The following is an 11,221-nucleotide window of genomic DNA, read 5'->3' on the forward strand; positions in this document are numbered from 1 at the left end:
TTTTATATAATTATTTTAATAAAATGACAAATCTTATATATACTACGTTTGAATAAAATTACATCTTTCTATAATGAAGCTTCATGCACGAAATTGGTGGAGAATTGAAGCTTCCTTGCAGTGTTGGAGAAGATGGATCGAAGTTTAGATGAGTGTTGGCAGCGAAATGTAGTATGCAAGAGGTTCCTAAGAGGTTAGGCCAACTTAGGGAAGAAGGTTAGAGCGGAATTCTAGGTGAATAGATCTAGTAATTGGAATCTCAAGGCAAAGGAATAACGGAGTGCTCTCAACATTTATCTTTACATTAATCTCAAGAGTAACCTTATAATGAGTGTGGAGGCCTTCTTATATAGTCAAGTATTCGGCCAACCAGACTAATTAAACATGTGCACACTTAATTCAAGATCTAGATCTCCTTATTTGGTGGATAAAAGGATATGTGGCACTTCACACCTTCCATATTCAAGATCTAGCTTCCCTTACATTGGCCAAAATACAATCTAGACAAATTTATCTATCCAAATCTTAATATCCTCCTTGGCCCATTTGAATAATATATGAATAACTTTGGGCTTCAAAGGATTTTGAGAATCACCATCTTCTTGAATATTTTTAAGCATTCCTCTAGTGATTGGGCCTAGTGGGCTTGGGCCTTGTGTTGGGCTTGATGGGCTTTGGCCAAAGTCCCCAATTCTTTACATATTATGAATTTTCAAGCACACTTTGTATTTTAGTCATTTTAATCAAATTTTATTAAGTTTATTTGACATTTCAAGAGTGTTTCATAATAGTATTTGACTTAACATTAAAGCAAAAATGTGTTAAACATTATAAACAACTCAAATACAATCCTGAAATGCGGACGAAACATAAAATAAATATAAAAAAAATTGATTAAAAGGACTAAATCCATGTATTTCGAAAGATGAAGGACTAAATTGGTCCAAAATTTTTTGAACTCTCCAGCAACAAGAAGGGACAATGCCACGGTGGCTATCATCGATAGAAGGTGGCACGACGAAGGCGACAACCCGCGATAAATGGCAACGGTAGTAGGGCGGCAATGACCTCAATGCAGACGGACGAAATAGTGCAGGGGTGGAAATTTCGCTCAAAGAGAATCGCGGTAGTGAAGAGGAGGAACAATATGAGGGTTCGCAAATTTGGGAACCTAAATAAGCTTTATGGTCTCGGTTCAATTAATAACCAAGTCCTAAAGCTCATACTTCCTCGATCCAATTTTACCTGAGGACAAATCGTTTGACCAAGTGGCATTTTTGAAATTTTTGGGTACTGGCTGCCTTATATGCCTCAGTTTCTTTCTGATCGAGGCATAAAACCCCTTACTATTGCGATTTTTAAGTGACCCGAGGCAAAACCGTTAGAGAATATTGCAAAAATGTCACCTCCTCCTTATAGGTTTCAGTTTCGTAATAACCGAAGCCTATAAGACGAATTAAAAAGTCAAATATGCACTAGTGATGATAGCATTTGAGTTATTTACACCGTTTGATACATTTTCACTCTGACGTTAGTTAATAAACTATCATAAAACACATTGTAAATGTCAAATAAATTTAACAAAATTTGGTTAAAGAAACTAAATTCATGTATTTCTAAAGTTAGAAGACTAAATTAAACCAAAATTTTAAAAATTAACTAATTTCAATTTTTATTAAAAATTAAAATATCAAAAATATAATTAATTCTTTAAAAAAAAAATCGACCTACAAGTCAAAACCTATACGAAACGTGGTAAACTTTTGAATTCACTTTTTCAAAACGAGAGAGCCAACCCAGCTGTATTTTTCAGATCAAGTAAGGACAGACCTGAAGAGACATAACCGTCCCATTACCACCCCTAGACTTGCCCCACCTGGTTTTAAAAAAAACAAAATTGCATAATGCCTGCAAAGCACGACATGTGAACTAATTATTGGACCTTTTTGCTGCGAAGGCAAATCATTAAACCAAAATAGTACATACCAGAGGATTTTGGCAGAGGATTTTTGCATTAAGCTTTTCTGCGAATTTCTGTATCTGCATGGATTAAAGTACTTGTACCTCATACTATAAACATCATAGTTTTTCGTTTCAGAACGCAATTTGGTAGTTACATGTTAAACCTTTTTAACACTGATCATTATACGAGACTATTTTGTTAAAGAATTGAGTTTTTCCTGACATAATTAAAATCTACATGTTTGAATCTGCATCTCGCGGGCATCATCACATGCTGTAACCTGACAAAAATCTAACACACCTTTGGCAGTTTTCAAAAATTTAATGCAACGATGCCCCAGTTGTCTCTATCTAACTAGAGGACGCCATAAATGGACCTTCACCATTTAAGTGCAGGATGCCTGATAGGGTAAGTGACCACAAAACGCACTGTCTCACCTCTTTGATTTCATTTGAAGAGTTTGCCATAAATGGATCAAGTCTCTATCCAGTTAATTGTCCGTTTAACTTTATATAAATGAAAATAAATAAAAATAATATTTGTTTTTTTTTAAAACTATAAACTTTTATAAATAAAAAGAATTTAATACCTATTATGATTTAATTTATAAATTCTAATTCATATATAGAATATTTTTTTTAAAATATATTTTTAATCTCTCCATTTCTTTACTTCCATCTTCATCAATCTACACATCGAAAAGCCTTCCGCGCTCAGCATGCTCATCTTCTATCAAAAACCAGACACCTCCATTCACAGACCCACTCCACCTCCATCAACTCCTCAACCTCTCCAAACTTCATCTTCATCTCCATTACAAAATCCACACACAACAATCATACAACACCCACACTCACCACCATTGGCGGAAGAAGGTTATGACATAGGGGAGCCATGACTCTCCCAACAATTTTTTTCTCTTTATTTTTATTTATTTAAAAAATAATATTTATATATTATTATTTTATTTATATTAATTGATTTTGATTTTATTTTATTTTTATATTGTTCCTGCAGAGGATAAATAAGATAAGTTAGGCACAAGTATCACCTTACCATGTAGTCCGCTATCTCTTCAGTTGGCTTCTTCCCAGTCGATACATGTCAGCTTGAACCCAGGAGGGGTTACCTGCAGAAGAGTCTCCGAAGTTCAAGTAAGTCAAAGCTCTCAGAGAGTCAAATTAGTGATTAATGAATGCGTATCTTTAATTGCTGGGGTCCACGTATATTTATAGAGCATTAATGATGTTTGACCATCTCATGGGTTGGGCCTTGACTTGGGCTCTAGCTTGGGCTGTGAGTGGGCCTGGGCCCTAACCCAGGCCCTTAAGGTTTATTGAACGCGGGGGCTTCTATCATACTGAGTTCATTGGAGTGGTCGGCCTAGGCTCTAATCTTACTGGATATGCTGGAGTAGTCGGTCTAGGCCGGCTACTTGTCTTGATGGCTTATGTTGGTGATATGAGATGCAAGTTGTTCCTTTAGATGTTTAGTTTAGGTTAAAACCGGTACAAGTTTAGGCTAACTCGGCCAAGGCTGGAAACTTGGCTGCCTTGATATACACATTGTTTACTTATTTGGTCGAGTTTGGCTAGGTGTGGTACACCAGTCCCCCAGCCTTATCCGATATGAGTTGTCGGTCAAGGGTGATATATGTTGGTATGCTAGCGGAACCGGCTAGGTGTGATACACCAGTCCCCCAGCCTTTAAGTGTGGTGAACAATGTTAAGGCTAAGAAGTGGTAACCGTCAGAAGGTGGGTGAAGGGTGTCAGTGGTCAAATCGAAAAAGTTTTGGCGCCGTCGTTTTTAAGTGTCATATCCTTCGCAATGATGGTGTCGATTGGTCTGGGGCATTATTTTGGCGGGAAGAGTTTTCGTCGTTTGGGATCATGGACTATAAATATGGATTTGGAAACAGATGAGGGGTTACTTGTTTCATTTGCGAGAATCCTGAATTCAGAGATCTTGTGCGCGTAATACTGTTCGACTAGTTCCTAATTTCAACCGACATCTTCTCGTAAAAACAAAACCAGGTATGTCTAGTAGTTATAGCATGTCTACGTCTAGTAGTAGCGAGAGTACCGAGTCGGAGAGGAGTAAAGATAGGCGGCTTGATGACGAGGGTACGAGTTCTGGGGTTGTTACAAGTGGGATGCCAATGGAGGTTGTGAGGGAGGTTCGGGAGGATTCCCCCGAAGAGTTCGGGTGGCTGCTGATGTTCGCGATCAATCGTCTTTGTTCAGGTGGTCCCGCTTACTAAATTCTTGGTTGAATTGCACACCTGTTATCTCCAAGGGTGTCAGTAGGGGCATTGTTTCTCTGGAGAGGGTCAGTGCTATCGACCGGGTATGCCATGGGCAGGAGGGGGCTACTGAAAAGTTTTTCTACATGTACATGTGCCACTTCTCTCAACTTCATGTGCGATTGCCGCTAGATGATTTTACTATGGGCGTATTGCGGGCGTTGAATATGGCACCTACACAGCTGCATCCGAACAGTTGGGCCTATTTGCAGGACTTCTGCATTTTGTGCCAATCTTTATACTTGGAGCCCACTCCTTACGCTATCTTGTATTTTTACGACACTAGACCTCGGTGGTCGGCTACTTGGTTATCGTTGATAAGTCGCCCTAGCATCAGCAGACTAGATGCCTTCTCCCAGTCTTTCAAGCATTTCAAGGATGGGTACTTCAAGGTCGTCGTCAAGGAAGGGGCCAAAGCTCACTTTTTGAATGCGGATGGGAGTACCAAGTTTCCCTTTAGTTGGACTAGCAACCCTTCTCGGTATAAAGACATGGGAATGGAGGAGTTGTCGGCTAGTGATAAGGAGGTGGTGGGGATGTTGTTGAAGTTTGTCGATAAGTTGCCCACTAAGGGCCTAGTTAGGGTTTATAATTCGGTGCACCCGATAATAGATATTGAAGGTATCTGTTTATTACTTAAGTTGTGTTAATAATGCTAAGTTGTTTTGATCCGAGTTGTGATGTGTTATTGCAGGGCATATGGCGTAGTCTGGAAAGAAGAATCTGGCGCTTTTTCAGACATTGAGGAAAGAAATGGCCGCTAAGGCCAAGGCGGCTGGGAAGACTGATATTCCCAACTTATAAGAATCGGTGGTGGAGGTGCACGTCCACGGTGGGACAAAGAGGAAGGCTGAGCTTCCGCCTCGACCCGGGAAGGGAAAGGATGTGAAGAAGGTAAGGGCGACCCTGCTTGGAACGGGGTCGTCTAGCGAGGAGAAGGGGCCGGAGGCTGGGCTGATCGAGTTGCCGGAGATATCCGTGAGGAAGGATATCTCGATTACCCTCCCAGACACCATCGTAAACTCTATTGACAACATGGATACGGAGCACTTTGTGAGAACAATGGTGGAATTTGGGAGCAAGGCTTTAGTTCTGAGCCCGCGTGTAGGGTCGCTTTATAGGAGGGAGGTGAAGGAGGGTGGTCGGGAAATAGTGGAGGAGTTGCAGGGAAAGGTAGATAAGCTGGAGGAGGAAAAGGCTGCTTTGGAAAAGGCAAAGGAAGATTGGGAAGCGGAGAGGAAAAGGTTGGTAACATGGAGGACAAGTATGATGAAGTTGTTGGTGAGCTTGATGATCTGAAGAACAACATCATACAAGAGCATATTAATGGGTTTTAGAAAGGATTGCGGCAGATGGCTTTTTTTCATCAAGATGTGGACGTAACGGACTCGAGGTTTGATGTAAATAAGGATGTTATTGATGGGAAGTTGGTCAAGGAGGATGAGGACAGTGGGAATGAGGAAGCGCAACAGGTGGTAGAGGACGAGAAGAAGGCGGGCGATGCCGAGGAGGTAGCAGCTGATACAGTAGAATAGGATTTCGGCTTTAATTGATTCGAGATTATTATGAGCCTATGTTTGTAATATTTGGTACATTTTGTTACGTTGGTACATTCTTGCACTTATGTTTAAATACAATTAAGGTTTTGTATGTTATTGTGTATGTCGGTTTTGGATTATATGTGATGTATGTGTGACGCAATCGATTGTATGTTAAGGGTGTTCGACCCAGGCCGCTTACTTGGGGTAAGGGTGGGGAACTTTAACGAATTAAGCAAGAGATAAGGGTGTTCGACCCAGGCCGCTTACTTGGGGTAAGGGTGGGGAACTTTAATGAATTACGCAAGAGATAAGGGTGTTCGACCCAGGACGCTTACTTGGGGTAAGGGTGGGGAACTTTAACGAATTGAGCAAGAGATAAGGGTGTTCGACCCAGGCCGCTTACTTGGGGTAAGGGTGGGGAACTTTAACAAATTACGCAAGAGATAAGGGTGTTCGACCCAGGCCGCTTACTTGGGGTAAGGGTGGGGAACTTTAACGAATTAAGCAAGAGATAAGGGTGTTCGACCCAGGCCGCTTACTTAGGGTAAGGGTGGGGAACTTTAACAAATTACGCAAGAGATAAGGGTGTTCGACCCAGGCCGCTTACTTGGGGTAAGGGTGGGGAACTTTAACGAATTGAGCAAGAGATAAGGGTGTTCGACCCAGGCCGCTTACTTGGGGTAAGGGTGGGGAACTTTAACAAATTACACAAGAGATAAGGGTGTTCGACCCAGGCCGCTTACTTGGGGTAAGGGTGGGGAACTTTAACGAATTAAGCAAGAGATAAGGGTGTTCGACCAAGGCCGCTTACTTGGGGTAAGGGTGGGGAACTTTAACGAATTGAGCAAGAGATAAGGGTGTTCGACCCAGGCCGCTTACTTAGGGTAAGGGTGGGGAACTTTAACAAATTATGCAAGAGATAAGGGTGTTCGACCCAGGCCGCTTACTTAGGGTAAGGGTGGGGAACTTTAACAAATTACGCAAGAGATAAGGGTGTTCGACCCAGGCCGCTTACTTGGGGTAAGGGTGGGGAACTTTAACGAATTGAGCAAGAGATAAGGGTGTTCGACCCAGGCCGCTTACTTGGGGTAAGGGTGGGGAACTTTAACAAATTACGCAAGAGATAAGGGTGTTCGACCCAGGCCGCTTACTTGGGGTAAGGGTGGGGAACTTTAACGAATTAAGCAAGAGATAAGGGTGTTCGACCCAGGCCGCTTACTTGGGGTAAGGGTGGGGAACTTTAACGAATTACGCAAGAGATAAGGGTGTTCGACCCAGGCCGCTTACTTAGGGTAAGGGTGGGGAACTTTAACAAATTATGCAAGAGATAAGGGTGTTCGACCCAGGCCGCTTACTTGGGGTAAGGGTGGGGAACTTTAACGAATTAAGCAAGAGATAAGGGTGTTCGACCCAGGCCGCTTACTTGGGGTAAGGGTGGGGTACTTTAACGAATTACGCAAGAGATAAGGGTGTTCGACCCAGGCCGCTTACTTAGGGTAAGGGTGGGGAACTTTAACGAACTAAGTAAGAGATAAGGGTGTTCGACCCAGGCCGCTTACTTGGGGTAAGGGTGGGAAATTTTAACGAATTACGCAAGAGATAAGGGTTTTCGACCCAGGCCGCTTACTTGGGGTAAGGGTGGGGAATTTTAACGAATTGAGCAAGAGATAAAGGTGTTCGACCCAGGCCGCTTACTTGGGGTAAGGGTGGGGAACTTTAACGAATTACGCAAGAGATAAGGGTGTTCGACCCAGGCCGCTTACTTAGGGTAAGGGTAGGGAACTTTAACGAACTAAGTAAGAGATAAGGGTGTTCGACCTAGGCCGCTTACTTGGGGTAAGGGTGGGGAACTTTAACGAATTGAGCAAGAGATAAGGGTGTCCGACCCAGGCCGCTCACTTGGGGTAAGGGTGGGGAACTTTAACGAATTACGTAAGTGATAAGGGTGTTCAACCCAGGCCGCTTACTTGGGGTAAGGGTGGGGAACTTTAACGAATTAAGCAAGAGGTAAGGGTGTTCGACCTAGGCCGCTTACTTGGGGTAAGGGTGGGGAACTTTAACGAATTGAGCAAGAGATAAGGGTGTTCGACCCAGGCCGCTTACTTAGGGTAAGAGTGGGGAACTTTAACGAATTGAGTAAGAGATAAAGGTGTTCGACCCAGGCCGCTTACTTGGGGTAAGGGTGGGGAACTTTAACGAATGGAGCAAGAGATAAGGGTGTTTGACCCAGGCCGCTTACTTGGGGTAAGGGTGGGGAACTTTAACGAATTAAGCAAGAGATAAGACACATAGAGAGTCATAAAATAGGGAACCCTTCTTTTTATTTATCGAATAGGGGTGCCTCGTTAAAACCTCCTTGGCCAAAACCCTCCTTAGGGAAAAAAGACTAAGTGAGGAAAAAAAGTACACCCGGGGTTACAAGTATTGGTTCGATTACAATACACATTCAACTGAAGTAGAACTTGAGGTGGGATATATTCCATGTGTTGGGAATCTCTTCCCCAGACAATTGTTCTAGGTGATAAGCTTCTCCTCCTGCATCTTCTCGTATGCGGTATGGGCCGTCCCAATTGGCGGAGAACTTGTCATCCTTCTTTCTAGCGCTGCTGGCCATTCTCCGTTGTAGGTCCCTGACGACAAATGATCGTGGGTGTAGATTTGCATTGTATTTCCTGGCAGCTCGTTGTTTGGCAGCTAGGTTGTGTATCTGGGCTTTTTCTTTGAGTTCGGGTAGGAGGTCGAGATGTAAGGCCATGTTTTGGTAGTTGTGGGTTGGGTCGTATAGTTCTCAGCGCAGGGATGGTTCGCCAATTTCTACTGGTATCATGGCGTCTGCGCCGTAGACTAAGCTGAATGGGGATTCATTTGTTGATGATTGGGGGGTGCATCTGTAAGCCCATAGTACTTCTATTAACTCTTCAAGCCATCGGCCTTTGGCGGTATCCAACCTCTTGCGGAGCTCTACGAGGATGACTTTATTTGCTGCCTCTGCTTGCCCATTGGTTTGTGGATGTTCTACAAAGCTTGTGATGTGCTTGATGCCTAGGCCGATGTAGAATTTGGCTAACTCTTTGTCGATGAATTGTCGGCCATTGTCTGTGATAATGGTATGTGGTACACCATATCTGCATATAATGTCCTTCCACACGAATTGCTGGACTTGCTGGGCCGTGATGGTGGTCAGCGGCTTGGCTTCAATCCATTTGGTAAAATAATCGACGGCTACAATTAGGAATTTTACTTGCCCCTTGCTGGGTGAGAAGGGGCCGAGGATGTCAATTCCCCATTTAGCGAATGGCCATGGGGATAGTATGTGATGTAGTTGTTCCTGTTTTTGATGAATAAGGTTGCCGTGTTTCTAACATGGCTTGCACTTCCTAACATGATCCTGGCAGTCTGCTTCTATAGTGGGCTAGAAGTATCCGGCTCTGAGAACTCTTGTAGCCATGGTGCGTGCACCGAAATGATAACCACAAATTCCTTCATGTAGCTCCTTGATGATATATTGGGTTTGCTCTACTGTGACACACTTAAGTAGGGGTTGGCCATATCTGCGTTTGTAGAGGTCATCGCCTATCATAGTGTACCTGGCGGCCTTAGCCAGCCAAGTTTTGTCCGCGTCGAGGGGGGGTTGCCGGTTTTGAGGTATTGAATGTAGGGGGTGGTCCAGTTTTGGGTTTGGGAGGGGGTGACGTTGTTAGCTGGGGTGTGGGTTAAGTTTTGGCAAGTGTGTGTGATGGAAGGTGTGGATAGTGTTTGCTGTAGTAGGGATCGGTTACGGTTTTTGAGCTTGGTGCTGGCCAATTTGGAAAGGATGTCGGCCCTAACGTTGTCGGTTTTTGGGATGTGTTCGACGCGGACTTGTTCGAAAGCGGATTGAATAACTGCACGGACCAGATGGTAATATTGTAGAAGGATGAGGACTTTGATCTGAAACTCGTCATTTAGATGACCTATAGTGAGTTTGGAGTCGGTTTTGCACGTTAACTTCTTGACGCCGACTTCACGGGCTAGGGAAAGGTCGGTGAGGATGGCTTCGTATTCGGCTTGGTTATTTGACGTTCTGAAAGCAAAGTGAAGGGATTTTTCGATGAGGATGTCGTTGGGGCCTTCTAAGACGATGCCGGCGCCGACACCCCTTGAATTTGAGGAGCCATCTACATGAAGTGTCCATTGGTCCTCAATGGATGTTTGTTGTAGGTCGTTGACGAAGTCTAAAAGACACTGGGCTTTGATGGGGTCGTGGGGTTCATAGCGGATGTTGAATTCTGACAGTTCCACGGCCCATGATGACATGCGTCCGGCTAGATTTGGTTTTTGTAATATTTTTTGGATTGGGTAGTCGGTCTTAACGGTTATGGTATGGTTTTGGAAATACGGGCGAAGGCGGCGTGCTGCGTGGACCAAAGATAGGGCTAGTTTTTCTACCATCTGATATCTGGTTTCAAGGTCTTGCAGTGTTCTGCTCACAAAATACACAGGATGTTGTGTGCCTTCTATTTCTTGAACAAGCGCTGCGCTGACGGTATAGTCGGTGGCCGTGATGTATACCAGCAGGGGTTGGCTGGTGTCCGGTTTGTGGAGGATAGGCGGTGAGGTTAAGGTTGTTTTGAGTTTTTGGAAGATTTGTTCACAGTCATCAGTCCACGTGAACCGGGTGGATTTCTTTAGGAGTTGGATTATGGGTTGGGTTTGTTCAGCTAGTTTAGGTAGGAAGCGAGAGATGGCTGTGAGACGGCCAATGAGACGTTGGACTTTTTTGACAGTAGTGGGGCTGCGCATTTTGATGATAGCCTTGCATTTTTCAGGGTTAGCCTCTATGCCGCGTTGGGTTAACATGAAACCAAGGAATTTACCCCGGTCAACGCCGAATACGCATTTGTCGGGATTGAGGCGAAGGTTATATTGGCGTAGTGCAGAGAACACTGCTGCCAGGTCTTCAGCGTGTTGATGATGGCTTGGGGACTTGACAACCATGTCATCGACGTATACTTCGACACAGTGCCCTGTTAGGTGGCTGAAAACTTTATCCATTAGTCGTTGGTAAGTTGCCCTGGCGTTTTTGAGGCCAAAGGGCATGACCCTATAGAAGTAGTTGGCATGAAGGCGGTTTTGTGCATATCTGTTGTGGCCATGGGGATTTGGTTATACCCTGAATATGCATCCAAAAAGCTAAGCACCTTGTTTCCTGTCGCGCCGTCTACGAGTCGATCAATGTTGGGTAAGGGGTAGGTGTCGCGAGGGCAAGCCTTGTTCAAGTCCGTGTAGTCTTCGCACATCCGCCATTTGCCATTGGCTTTCTTTACCAAGACAACGTTGGAAAGCCAAGTGGTGTATTGAGCTTCTTCTATAAATCTTATGCTCAGTAACTTGTCGGCTTCCACCTTGGCTGCTTGTCGGCGTTCTTCACCAAG

This window comes from Vigna unguiculata, chromosome 11 (genome assembly GCF_004118075.2).
Source record: "Vigna unguiculata cultivar IT97K-499-35 chromosome 11, ASM411807v1, whole genome shotgun sequence".
NCBI lineage: Eukaryota > Viridiplantae > Streptophyta > Magnoliopsida > Fabales > Fabaceae > Vigna > Vigna unguiculata.